General features: G+C 39.2%; 1 protein-coding gene across 2 annotated transcripts in view; it reads right to left on the bottom strand.

The window, feature by feature from the left end:
• The window catches only part of klf12b (Kruppel like factor 12b), a 46,327-nt gene extending 39,122 nt beyond the window's left edge, over positions 1-7,205 (bottom strand). The window contains exon 1 of one of the 2 annotated variants that reach the window (XM_084421481.1): positions 7,107-7,205. The gene's annotated coding sequence lies outside the window, so the exon portion shown is untranslated. The other variant, XM_084421482.1, reaches the window with a different exon arrangement.
• Positions 7,206-14,834: the final 7,629 nt, after the last annotated feature.

Here is a 14,834-nt window from a genome sequence, read left to right on the forward strand (position 1 = left end):
ATGTATAGCAGTGCAGGTTATACAACGTATTGAGTCTGTTAAGTGTTTGCGGAGGTAGATGGGAGGAGGGTTGGAGGTCTGTGGGTGGAGGTGGTGGAGTGTATTATCATCAGTACAATAACCCACTCCTCATGTCTCGGGGGGGCTGGCTGCATCCTCCAGCCTTAATGGTGAAGAGGTTCTTTAAGACGCCTCTCTGTAGCTTTTCAATGCCTTGCATACCGGCCCCCTCCCCCTACACATAAATACATACATTTGAGATAAACAAGACCAGGTATCAATGCACAAACGCAAACTTACCTGCAACTAGTTTGCTAACTAAACTCCAGCAGGATTTTGGTCGGTTCATTGGGAACAGGATGGACCTACATAATAATCTCCCAGATTCACGATTTCAGATTCACCCAGATTCACAGTTTCAGAACGTGCATATTTACACAGCTCACATCCTCTTGTTGAACCTCCTACACAAGCTCTCTGATTGAGCAATGGCATTTGTGCCAAACAAGAAAACACACTATCACAACATGCACGAAGCACAGCACACAGTCGCTTGCACTCTCTATTTTTTTCTGCAAATCTATAACCGGCACTCTTGCCACATTAAGTAAAATAACAACTACAGAGCAAAAAGAGTTCAACTCACTCGAACATTAAATAAAACAGGAAGTCCTCATGAGGGTGTTTTTGTCCTGAAATTTGACCCATTCAGGCACCCATAGCCTCATTTAATAGAATAAGCAGCTGGGTTTATATTCATGCTTCACATGTAGTGTCTGCTTTTCAGTTTACTTTTCCACGTTTTCTACTAATATCCAGATTTAGGTCCCAGTCTGAGCATATCCAGATAAATAAATAAATAAAAAAAGTTTGTGACAAATAAATAAATAGATAAATATATATGTGTATATAATAAAAATATAAAGAAATACATATTTATGACTGTAATAATCTCAGGCTGTAACCTAACATATATAAAATGAAAAAAAGTCCTGCAGTTGTTCGTGGCATTAATAGATAAAAGAATTATGATTGTGATAATCTCAGATTGTAATTTTTAGAGCATATTTCAAATGAAAAATGGCCAGAAACTTATCTTGAAATAAATAAATTAATAAATTAATAAAAATAAAAAATAAAAAATAAATACTCAGGATAATCTTAGATTGAACCTTTCGTTAAGAGTGTAAAAAAAAAAAAAAAAAAAAATAAATAAATAAATAAATAAATAAATAAATAAAAAAAATAAATAAAATAAAATAAAATAAAATAAAATAAAATAAAATAAAATAAAATAAAATAAAATAAAATAAAATAAAATAAAATAAAATAAAATAAAATAAAATAAAGACCCATTCCGGCACCCATAGCCTCACTTAATAGAATAAGCAGCTGGATTTCTATTTATGCTTCACATGCAGCGTCTGCTTTTCAGTTTACTTTTCCACGTTTTATCCAACATTAAGTGCCAGGTACGAGTCTGAGCTAGTCGCCGGAGGGAAGTTATACTATATGACATAGACTCACGTTCCAGTCTCTCAAAGCTGAGCCATGCACGCTGTGCTTTGCCTTTGGATCGTAATTGACTCCATATGTTGTTTGCATAATTTCTCAACCCCCCGATCGCTGGACCTAAAACTGCTAACAAAGTTCATGCATATCTCAGAATGTCCTACTGATGGTTTCTGAGTCCCCTGACAGAGCAATTAAAAAAAAAAATTCACAACAAATCCTGGATGTATTGTTACGCTTTGAGGGATTATATTGATTCAATTTTTTTCCATTAAGTTCCCAAAAGTCATCTTAGGTTAAGGGACGGCAGATAGGTGTGCTAACGGTGTTGTCATGACGACAGGCAGAGAACAGCACATAGATAGTGTACAGCGCAGGTTTAGTCGTCTTCGATTTCTCTTACTGTCATGAAGAGCCATACCATGTCTAATAACTGAAAGGAGGCTTATGTAAACATCAGTACAGATATTCATGCCAAAAAGACCACTCTGAATACATGACATAAATAAAGAGTGTAGGGTATATCCAGAGTTGTTGATACTGAATAGTGACATGTGTCATTTATAATATGTGTACTTGAAGTAGATGTAGAATTCCACGTCTTGCTTTCTATGCCAGAGTGTTCAACAATCATCCCTCCCCCTCACCACACACAGCTTCAGTAAACAAACCAGGGCTGGACAAGAGGGTCAAGGGTTGAACACACCAGAGGACACACTAGAACATTTTGTCAGCTTAGCGAAATGTTGAAATGAGGAGGAAGAGAGAGATCATAAGACCCACGTAGTTACCCACAATTCCTTCTTTCACCTACTCTTCTCTTAGTTAGTTTTTGTATGGGCACTAAACACAGACGTTGATAATCTCAGATCGTCCTCTTACTTAGAAACATATAATCAAATGGAAAATGGCCTGAAATTGTTAATGAAATAGGTAAATAATATTAATGATAATCTCAGATTGTCCCTTTTCTTAGCGCAAATGGAAAACGGCCCAAAATTGTTCATGAAATAAATAAATAATAAATCAATGTATGATCGTAACATATTTAAAATGAAAAATGGACTGAAGCAGTTTTCTGAAATAATTAATTATAAATGAATAAATAATCTGGAAATAATCAAATAGAAAGTGAGTGAGTAGTGGCATCCACATCCCTCTTGTATTACCAAACAATCATGACATTACTTTCTGAGTTGGCAAACATTTATGAGTCATTACTCCATTGAAGGACACACTCTGTTTCTGTCACATGCTTCAGTTTACTCACAGACATGCATGAAGCCAGCCTTAGCGCAGACACATATTGTATGTCATGATCCAATAAGGAATGACAAATTATTTTTCATACTATTTCGTAGTATGCACCACAGAATCGCTCAGTTTAGTCTGGCTACACAAAACACACACCTGGATCCATCAGTGCAGTGAAGGGTATCATTAAACCGACACGCTCTCTGTGTCATTGGACAGGCCCGGTGACAAACCCAACATTAACTCAACATGTCCGCTCTGAATGTGCTGTGTGCTCTTTAGCTGTTTGTCACTAAAGCGGGATTGGGGGCAAAGCTGAACATTTGATCAGCTGGAGCCGACAGCTATGTAGACCACAGGGGCATTCCTGGGTCCCCTGGGCTGAGCCTGGTACAGATGGGGCCGGTTTGGGTTTCAATCCCTGCCCACTTCCTCTGGGGTGGGGTGTTCTGAGGGTGTCTTTTGAGGATTTCCCATATAATCCCTTCAGCAAGGTGTCCAGTCTCAGGCAAGTTCCATCAATAATTCACTATGCCCAGCCCACCTGTGTGAAGCTCCTTCGAGCAGAAGGGTGCTAACCTTTTAATTCTCGATCCACATGGCCATCAGGGCCCACTTGTGTGGCTGGAGAGACCGTTTTAATGGAATCCTCCAGCGCAACGTAAAGCTGAGGTGATAAGCAGATACGCTGTCCTGTGATTATTGGGTCCCATTATTGAGCCCTCTATCTGGCTGATTGCTATCTCGAAGCCACCGATAAAATCCTCCAATACACTTTTGACAGGGACCATAGAGTCAAACAATTAAACTTGAATCAAATGAATCAAATTAAAGATTGGATTTTTTATCAGAGAGTGTCCAACATGCTTTACACATATATAGCGCGCACACAGAAAGCCGCGTCTCAGACAGCAACGCAAATATTGAGTTCTCTTTCGAGTCTTGCGCTTGAACGGGCAAATTCACACAAAAATTGTCTACATGCCCGTCTTGGTATAAGTATCCTAGCAAACATAGTATTATGTCTGTGAACGTGACATACGAATGTCGTAAACACAGTGAAGTGAACGTAAACAGTTGAGAAAGACAACGCATGTGTTCAGTATCAGTGTACTGGATTTTATATATATATATATATATATATATATATATATATATATATATACAGTGAGGAAAATAAGTATTTGAACACCCTGCTATTTTGCAAGTTCTCCCACTTGGAAATCATGGAGGGGTCTGAAATTGTCATCGTAGGTGCATGTCCACTGTGAGAGACATAATCTAAAAAAAAAAATCCAGAATCATAATTCCACTAAACGTGTTTGGAGGAAGAAGAATGATGAATACCATCCCAAGAACACCATCCCTACTGTGAAGCATGGGGGTGGTAGCATCATGCTTTGGGGGTGTTTTTCTGCACATGGGACAGGGCGACTGCACTGTATTAAGGAGAGGATGACCGGGGCCATGTATTGCGAGATTTTGGGGAACAACCTCCTTCCCTCAGTTAGAGCATTGAAGATGGGTCGAGGCTGGGTCTTCCAACATGACAATGACCCGAAGCACACAGCCAGGATAACCAAGGAGTGGCTCTGTAAGAAGCATATCAAGGTTCTGGCGTGGCCTAGCCAGTCTCCAGACCTAAACCCAATAGAGAATCTTTGGAGGGAGCTCAAACTCCGTGTTTCTCAGCGACAGCCCAGAAACCTGACTGATCTAGATCTGTGTGGAGGAGTAGGCCAAAATCCCTCCTGCAGTGTGTGCAAACCTGGTGAAAAACTACAGGAAACGTTTGACCTCTGTAATTGCAAACAAAGGCTACTGTACCAAATATTAACATTGATTTTCTCAGGTGTTCAAATACTTATTTGCAGCTGTATCATACAAATAAATAGTTAAAAAATCATACATTGTGATTTCTGGATTTTTTTTTTTTAGATTATGTCTCTCACAGTGGACATGCACCTACGATGACAATTTCAGACCCCTCCATGATTTCTAAGTGGGAGAACTTGCAAAATAGCAGGGTGTTCAAATACTTATTTTCCTCACTGTATATATATAGTAGGGCTGTCAAAAGATTAATCGCGATTAATCGCATCCAAAATAAAAGTTTGTGTTTACATAATATATGTGTGTACTGTGTATAATTATTTTGTATATATCAATACACACACATGCTTGTATATATTTAAGAAAAATGTGTAATTTATATATAAAAAATATATATTTATATATAATATAAATTATATATAAATATATACAGTATATGTATGCAAATATTTCTTAAATATATACATGCATGTGTGTGTATTGATATATACAAAATAATTATACACAGTACACACACATATATTATGTAAACACAAACTTTTATTTTGGATGCGATTAATCGCGATTAATCTTTTGACAGCCCTAATATATATATATATATATATTAGTAATAGAACACATTTGAAACATGAACAGTTATAAATTAATGTAGATTTGAACACCAACATAGACATGCTAAAATAAAAAACTGATCCATTTGATTCTCTAAAGAATGTAAGAGCTCCCTGCTGTGCAAAACTGACTGCCACAATGCTAGGGTATTCTGGGTGGTTGCCAGGGCTTTGGTTGCGGTTGCTAAGGATGTTCTGAGTGGTTTGTAGTATGTTGCTATGCAGTTGCTAAGGTGTTCTGTGTGGTTGCTAGGTGGTTACTTACTGACCCAAGACATGAGAGGCCACCTCAAAGAAACGCTCCTTCAAAGATCCCTCTTTCAATGTAAATCTAAGAGATTTTTACTCCACCCGTTTTATGGTCTGCCAGGTGAAAACCGTAAATTGGTCACTTAGTACTCTCCTGAGCAATTTGAGGCATTATTTAAACCTTTAACCAAAAAAATTTAACAATATATACAATAATAACAACAATAATGGTACGTTACTAAGTGCCATTAAATACCATTTTTGGTCAACATGACCTATAGTATCAGCAGCAATAGTATAGTTTACTAGCGTTTTGGGCAATACACACACATATACTCAGTGTGTCCTGAATCAAGGGTCTTAACCAGAAAAGCATTAAATAACCTCATCTCTCTGGCAGAATAGCCTTAAGCAGCAGTGGCTGCCTCACAGTTTAAGGCTGAGTGACCAACATTAGCACTGTGAAGAGTCACACAGATCAGGACACAGTACCAAAGTACACACACACATAAGGAATCCAACCTCCACATAAAATTGCACACACACAAATGCACATCGACCTCCACACCACTCTCTCCGTGAACAAATGCCTTCGCTGTCAGTTGCGGAGGTCTGGCGTAATTGAAAAGAACAGCCACGGGCCAGCCCACAGACCAGGAGCCCGCCACTGACAGCCAGCCATCAATACCAATGACTGTTCCTTGAGGAGCAGATGACATCCACGACACCACCCATGCAACACCCCGGCACACACATACGAACGCTTGCCTCCCGCCCCCTCGCTGTCCTTCCTCCACCACTTGAGTCTCTGATTCCTACCCCAGTTTGTCACCACGGTAACTCCACTCACCGGGAAGCCTGTCATCGCTTCAGAGATACACGTGCCATCGGCAAACGCACTCATACGCGCTCGCACTCACTTACGCTCATGCTTTCATGCCGAAAGGGGGGATGAAACTTTTTTGAGAGTGGAACAGTGGCTGCTCAGAAACCTCCGGGCTCACTTTCCTCGCATACACTACTCTGACAGTGTGTCAATATTTAACCCAGAAAACCACTTTGTCTTTAACTTTAACTAAACCTTCTCCAAAATACACACACACACCTAATGAACCAGAGAAATAATAAAACTCTACTGAGACACTTCAAACCACTTTACAGTACATTTATACTGTGCATTGCACACTACATATTTCAAACTCAGTGGACAACACGGGGGAAAAAAAAAAATGACATCATGCTTTTTTTAATCATGTTTTTGACCACCTGCATTGTACGATTATTTTAGAAGGCTGGACAGCATCAGACTTGTCTTTTTTTTTAGCGTAACTCTACAGTGACAGCTGAACAAGATGCACGGAGCACAGACAAACAAGCGAGACAGAAGTATTCAAAGAAGAAAAGAAAAGAAAAACAGCGAGAAAAAGCGAAAGAGAATAAAACATACACAGACCTGACCAGGAGCTGCAGAGCGACAGAAACTGTCTTCCTTATACAGTCCTCTCTGTCTGTCTGTCTCTCACTCTCTCACTCTCTCTCTCACTGTGTGTGACTCCCTCCCCTCTCTGCTCCTCTCAGCTGCTCAGGGCAGTTCTCAGGAAATGAATGGGAGCTCACAGAGAACTGTTGTACTTGCAAATGACTTACCACGGTCACATGATCCGCTAAATGTAGGGTGGGCCGGTGGGTGGAGGCTTCATAAGCAAGAGAAGACAATATACTCTAAGCTTTAACAGCATGCATCGAATTACACGGGGCCCCTCGTGGGAGGTTTCCGACATGTCTCTGAGCACAGGCAGCGGAGAAACACTAGAGTACCTCCCCGTTTAAAGGGGAAGAGAGAGAGAGAGAGCGAGAGAGCGAGAGAGAGAGAGAGAGAGAGAGAGAGAGACGTTCTGAGAGTGTCACGGTTCTGTTAGTTTGGACTTTTTGTGTTTCTCCACCTTATGCCTGAGTTAGTAGTTTGTTGTCTTGGTCACTCATTACGTGCAGTTGTGCGCTCATTATCTACCTCGTTATCACGTGTACTTAAGTTCAGGTCTGTTTGTGTTCATTGTCGGGTATTGTCTACGTTACGTGTGTGAGTAGCTCTCGCTCTGTTTTGGATTTATGACTGTGGATTAATTAAAGAGACTTTCCTCTTCATCATTTTGTTTGTGTCGATAGAGAGAGAGAAGGGGGGGGGGGTATATTTTCTCAAAAAAGTACCCTACTTTATATAAATTCAGACCATTAAAAGAGCTTTACAGTGGAAAACATGGAACGATTTTTAAAATGTAATTAAATTAACAATTAAATTAAAAGTAAATATCAATAATCTATTCAATTATTACATAAATATGATGTAATAATAATAATTAGTAGTAGTAGTAGTAGTAGTAGTAGTAGTAGTAGTAGTAATAGTAGTATTGACATTGGTTATTAAACTGTCATGCTGTATTATAGTCTTACATATTTAGCTTATTCACTCTGTTTTCTTTTTGGCAATTATGTGGAAAATCTGATTTTGACCTACTGTAATATTTATCACATTTATCCCAATATTTGAAAATAATTATTAACAATATTAAGCTTCTTCTCTGTATGCATTTAACGTATAAAGCAGTACATTTCATGTCTGTATTACAAGATGTTTTAGTAAGAAACCGTCTGCCACACACAGCTCTTAATTGGCTCCATTTCTATTAGTCACCAGACATTGCTCTCCGTTAGATTATAAACGCATCTCTGTACTACAATTCAATCCTAAAAGCCATTTATTTCTGTTTATGAAAGCATGCACAAGGGAATGTTGCAAAGGCTCGGCGATGGAAGAGGCAGCTACGGTTTTCAAGATGCAGATTCGCTCTTCTGGGAATCCTAATTAATGTATAGGAAAAAGAGCTAATTTGCATCTCTGATAGACTTTGTGTTCCACGCACACACAAGCTGATGGGGTTTGATAGTGCTTTGAAGAATACTCTGCCCATGTTAGCTTTTACCTAATCTCTATCAGAAAAATCTCTTAATGGCTTATTTATGTTGCATTATCTATGTTTCATGTTTGAAATTCATCATACAGTGTGTGATGGAAACCTGAATTTGGGACTTTTAACAATTAAAAGCTGTATAGTGGCATCCCTAAGTTCATTACCGAAATAGATTCATTTTAAACGCCAAGGTGCATCACATCATATATTTTTGCACTTGAGAATTGCAGATGAAATTTCTCAGATCTAAAAAGAATGATGTAATATTGATTCCCGCAAACGACAACCCATATCGTCATAAGAACTACAAGATAAGTATAAGACATATCAATACAAGATCATCCCGGTGAATTTACACGAGAAAAAACAAAGACCTTTATCCTTGTGTCTGACTAAAATGGGCATTGAAATACCGCTCTGCTCACGCTTTTAATGCTGATTAGCCCTGATGCTTCTTTATGAAAAGCTATGCCACCCAGCTGCAGCCTCTGACAAGAGTGGCAATTTACCCAGCAATAATGACATCTCGAGGAAGCAGTCCCGCTCTGCCCGCACACCCAGCCCAGCCTGGCACACAAAGGGTCCTGGCATGTCTTGTAAAGGGCTGAACTGGAATCAGGCGTTCCAGTGGGAGGGTGAGCCGTGTATGGAACTCTGCCAGGGAACATGGCCCCATCTTAGCTCCCCTGCAAAGCGGAGAGAGAGAAAGAAAGATAGATAGAAAAAGAGTGAACACCCTTGATTACAGTTGTGGCACAGAGAGGACCCAAGGCGATTAGGTGGGCTACAATGTCCGTGTTCACCATGGTTAACTGCACAGCAGGCAAACAGTTGTTGTAAGGTGATAAGATTAACCAAGCCCATGTAGGCCAATATATACACATTTACACAACAACCATAAATTACATGCTACCAAAGATTTCTGTTCCACCAGCACTGTTCAAAGTAAAACCGTGACTGTCATCCCTCCAACAATCCTAATCTATTTCACCATTAAAAAAGACATTTCTACAAGGTCCATTTCAGGGATAGTATGTCAAGTTATTCTCTCTCATGCTGTTCAAACCTGAATGACTTTCTCTCTTGGATGTAACACAAAAGATGATGCTTAGCAGACTATCCAAGCTGCTTTATTCTATCCAATGAAAGCAAATGGTGACCACAACTGTCTCTGGTCCAAACGCTAAAGATCTCCTTTTGTCTTCTGCACAATAGAAAAAAGGTTTAAAAATGTCATGGGAGATTTTTTTTTTGTATTCTAGAGAAAACAACCTTTTAATGTTTAGATGTGACAGAAATACTCAATGAGGTGACTTCGAAATGTCCCAGTGCGAAGAACTAGCTTTTGATGAGGGCAATGGTGGGCCATCAATAAACAAAGTACTTAGCGATCTACGGCAGAGTGCAGAAGCTGGGAAATGCGTTGATGGCGCATTAGCCACACAGATTTCCCGGCTGCATGGGAGACCCGTCGCGGCGCAATAAATGCATCTCCCGCTGGGTAACTTGCCGCTGTCTGTGAGCCTGCCCTGTGCGTTCTGCGCAGAACAAGAAAAGGAATTACTTCACACCATTTCACAGTCAAATTTGACTGGAATATAAACATCATGACATTATGTGCACATCCTTTACTGCTGTAAATGAGAACTGTCACTACAATAGATTTTTGTTTTTGCGTACTGACTAAGAGTCTATTTATTGTTCAATTCAAAATGAAATCATTCGCAAAGAGATGCTAAGTGAATAGTGAAATACAGCTTGATAAGAAATTAGATTACACAGAGTTCAGCATCTACAGTAACTTTAGCAGCTAATTAGTCAATTATATTCTTTGTGGATTATAAAATTAGGGGATTATATTCTTTGAATTTTAATAAAATCAAACACCAATGATGTACGTATGACAAAGCTCTTTCTCAGTTTTAAAGTTTTAGATTCTGAATCCAGTAGCATGGTATCTTCTTATACTATAGTACTGCATGTAAATAAATGGTATATGAAAAAATGCACATTTTACAGTACCATGTTATTGCCATCTGACACAATCACAGTATGGTATCACCATAGTATATAAATACTTTTTAACATAAGGATCTAATTCAGAAAAATAAATTAATTCCAAAATGAATCTTGTGAGAACTAACTGGCAAAATTATATTTTTAATGCAAGGTCCATCATCTGTTAGATGTGAGACATAAGCTGTAATTAATTCAGAATAAGTTGTTTCTGTTAAACACAATTGAATGAATTTGACCTGCTTCAGTTATTAAAACAATATGGGAACTTTTGTCGATGAGGTCGTGCTCAGAGGTTCACTGCTCCAATCAAGCCAGAAGATCTGAGAAAGATGGTTTTTTTATAACATGGTGTTCCTCCATGCTGTCTGGTCACTTCACTTGTATGGGCTCAGATCTCTTAAGTGTGATGAACAGCATGCTATGGTTCTGGGCAGAAAGCTCACTGGCATGCTAATTCAACACAAGATTAGTCTCAAATCTTTAAATACTACTCTTTTTAGGATCTATAGCACAAAAACAATTTAATACATTTGCCATGATTTTGAAATATTTATTAATATTAACTCGTTATTTACTTTTTATTGCTCATTTTTTGGGTTCTGGACTTTACGGCAAATTACATGAACGTAAAATATACATCAAATTATGGGTGTGAAGTTACTTTTCAAAGTGATTGGATTCTCAATTTTAGCCTGTCGGAGGATAATCCAAGTGAAAATTCCCACATACTTACACTGAAAGAGGGAGCTAAGATATACTGTATCTGGGGACCAGAAAAGAGATCTGTAGCTTTTTTTTTTTTTTACTTGGTCCAGCAATGGCCTGGCAACCGCTCATAACACCCTAGCATTAAGGCTGGGCGATTCTGTGTTTTATGATTTAATATACATTTATAGAAACTATAAACAAGCTTTTAAAATGTAATCAAATGAAAATATAACATTAACAAATAAGATGTTGCACAACAGACCTGTATAGATTTAAACCATGTATGAACAACCTATCTTGGTTGTATCATATTCCTTAGAAATAATAATTTTACTATTACTACTTTGAGAAGTACATTTTAGTATACAGAAGTGACACATTTCTGTCATCATTTCTCAGAATTAAACCGACGCTTTTATTCTGACGTTTTTTTGTGAAGATCTTTCATTTTGGTTTCAGTTTTAGTGTTTTTATCTGTAGTTTTTATCAAATAAAACGGTGAAAAGCTTGTGAAGTGACTTTTCAGAGCAGCTATGAAGATTAAGTTCATGTGTTCATATGCTTACATATTGAGACGGCAGATGCTGAAAACGCCCTGAGCGTCACATTTGTGTGAGTTTGTGTAGCAGACGAAACCACGCCGTTCATTCACACAGTGACACGCAGAAATCACTTATTTGCGACATGCACTGAATGGCTGTTGTCGTGTTTATTCCTGGTGTGTGATAGGCTGTTAGATAAATCCATAAGTAAAAAAGTCCAGTGCTTATCTTCGTTATCGACGTAAATTTTATCGATTTTATTAGATATGATATTGTTTATTAAAATCTAGAAATTCAGTTCTTTCAAATATTATGGAAGGTTTACAGTGAAATTTCCACCAATTTGACCACATCAAGCCAAGAAAGGACCACAAACCATAGAAAGACTGTAAAAACAGGATCAGGGACTTGTTGGGGTCCCCTTGTTTTTTTTTTTTACTATGAAGGCACAGTAAATGTACATTGGTGAAGTCTGTGCTTAACCAGACAGTCTTTTTCTAGCTAACAAGTGTATTATTCCAGTAAATGTTCTTCAGTGTGGAGTTCAGAAGCACATGACCTGTGCATGCTCGGGGGCAAGGACTCTTCAGGAGGCACTGTGTGTGTGTTTGTGTGTGTCCACCTGCACAGAAAGAGGGGGCTCTGGCTGGTGTGGCTGCAGGGACTGAATCGGGTCTGCATCTATGTGCTGTGGCCAAGGTCAGCGCATCACCGCGGGGCAGAAGCAGAGGCAGGAGCAGGGGCAGGAGTGGGGGCGGCTGCCTAAGCACACCACTACCTCCTCTGTGTCCAATAGCAACTGCATCTGCAAAAGGAAGAAGTGTGCACACTGTGGGCAACTGCCAACACAGGCACAAACACACACTAAAACATATAGATAACAGCTGATGTTCATGGTTATGTACAAACACACAAAACTACTAGAGAAATGGACCTTTGCAAAGGACAGCTGTGAAAGTATCAAGCGAGAGCGATGTGTTCTCAGAGTCCAGGCTGAGTATTATGTGATCTCCGCTCAGATCCATTACCTGGATCGTTTTCCCTCACAGGGTCTGACTTAGCAAAGGCGGGGCTGACATTTAACCCCCAGCAAACTGCTCCCAAAGTCACCTGAGCATTGCGATGGGCGTAGATACGACTACCCAACTTCATTAATAAATAATATAGTCATTTTCCTCTGCTTTTGGGAAATTTCACAGGCTACAGTGGTTAATTTTGCTAGCAATGTTTGAGATAAATGCTATGTTCTGAAACCTAGTGGACTCTCTACCAAGGCAGCTGTTTAAGGCATCACAGTAATGCTTTCAATGGTAGTCATTGTAATTATGCTTCCCTAGATACCTTGTTTTAGTCATATTCTAAGACAGGATCACATATCCCCTTTGCAAAGAAGGCACAATCAGAATTTACTGCAACAGACTAAAGGTGTGGTCATGTCTATTGTCTTCATCTATTATCAGCAATAGTGTAGCGATGAATGGACCACAGCTCATGATGACAGAAGTCAATTTGATGACAGAAGTCAACAATCTGAATGTGTTGTGAAATCTGCGTGGGTAATTCCCAATGTGTGGATTCCTTTTTAAATGGATTTTACTCAAGAAAAATCTCTGAACAATGGTAAATGTGACCACACCTTAAAGGTGTATTGATTATTTAACCAAATATATGCGTATTATGTAATTTAGCCTAGCAGCATGTTAACCTTAAACTACTGAAATCAAATGCGAGGTGTGTGTCTCCCCAGAGTTCATCAAATATGATTGTATAAACATACTTCCCCTTCCCTTATAAAACATTAACCTTGGTTTTACTATAGGAAGTATTGTAACACTAACTGCAGAAACCATAGGTATACTTTGGGTCTAATCACTGCAATAAGAAATACCACAGTTGAACTATAGTTGCTATGCAAGAACTATGGGCCGTTTTCATAAGGATTCGTTTTGGGAGTTTCAGCAGAGTTGAATGTAAATGCAGCGCTATCAACCTGTCATGAGAACCGATAACAGCCCCTGGCATCATATGAGCGGCCAAATACTGTATACAGAGCGCGCCCATCACCCAGCCACACGGACACAAGGGAGAGCATTGGGTTTGTGTTGAACCTTTTGTTGCTCTTTCCCCAGCCAGCAGCCTTGGTTTGGTTGAAGAGAGACCTCCCCTTGTTTCCAAGCAGCTCCACCCCTCCCACCCAGGCTCAGGGTTGGGAACAGCCAGTGCTGTTCATTGTGGGGGCTTTCGGTACACGGAGGAGGCTGCCAGCAGGTAGCCATGGCAACAACATTGCTTTCACTCTCTACTTTTTTTGTGCTTTAAAAGGGGACTGTGGAGAATTGGAGGGGCCCTCATCACAGGCCAAATTAAAGAGGTCACAGTCATTTGCTGGCACCAGTTGAGATAATCATAGAGACGGATGTGTTGCAAAGCAACGGTGAAATGGAGGGAAAAAAATGAGCGTATTAAGCAGACAGCTCGTTCAATTGTAATATGATTAATTTACGTTGTAAGTGGGAAATTGGAAGAGAGATTACAAGAAATGCATTTGTCAGAAGTTCAGTGTAATTACAAGCATTCTGCGTTAGCGTAAGGAAACAGTCGACTTGGTAGGGTATGCAAACATCTAACTTTAAGGAGAAGTGCAGACAATGAGCAGTGAATCTTTCAGTGAACACCTCATATCAATAGTCATGTGTCTTGTTTACTCGAACACTACGTATTTACAATCAGAAAACACGTGCATGCATGCATGATTACAGCGTTCTGCACACATTCAGATTTTTTCTACATTTCTTGCATACTGTATGAGCCAAAAAATTATAATCCAGATCATGTATATTTACATTTTGGCAAGAGTTACAATTCCACAAGCCGCAAAACCCTCAACTCTGACTGGGTCTATTTCCTGTATTTTCATCAGCTTTTTGTGTCTTTAACTCGGCACGGGTGTAAAACAGGAAAACCGATATCACTGTAAAACTCTGGAATGTCTCATATTGGTGAAGGCTGTTTTGACTTTATGATACTGACCAGGGCAAGTCACTCAAAGCTGCTTATTTTTAGTTGGATTTTTCTGAACTTAATCAGGAGTGGGATTTGATTTATTGCCAATGTAAATCAAGCACTCAAAGAGGTGC

The sequence above is a fragment of the Rutilus rutilus genome (genome assembly GCF_951802725.1).
Source record: "Rutilus rutilus genome assembly, chromosome: 10".
Taxonomy (NCBI): domain Eukaryota; kingdom Metazoa; phylum Chordata; class Actinopteri; order Cypriniformes; family Leuciscidae; genus Rutilus; species Rutilus rutilus.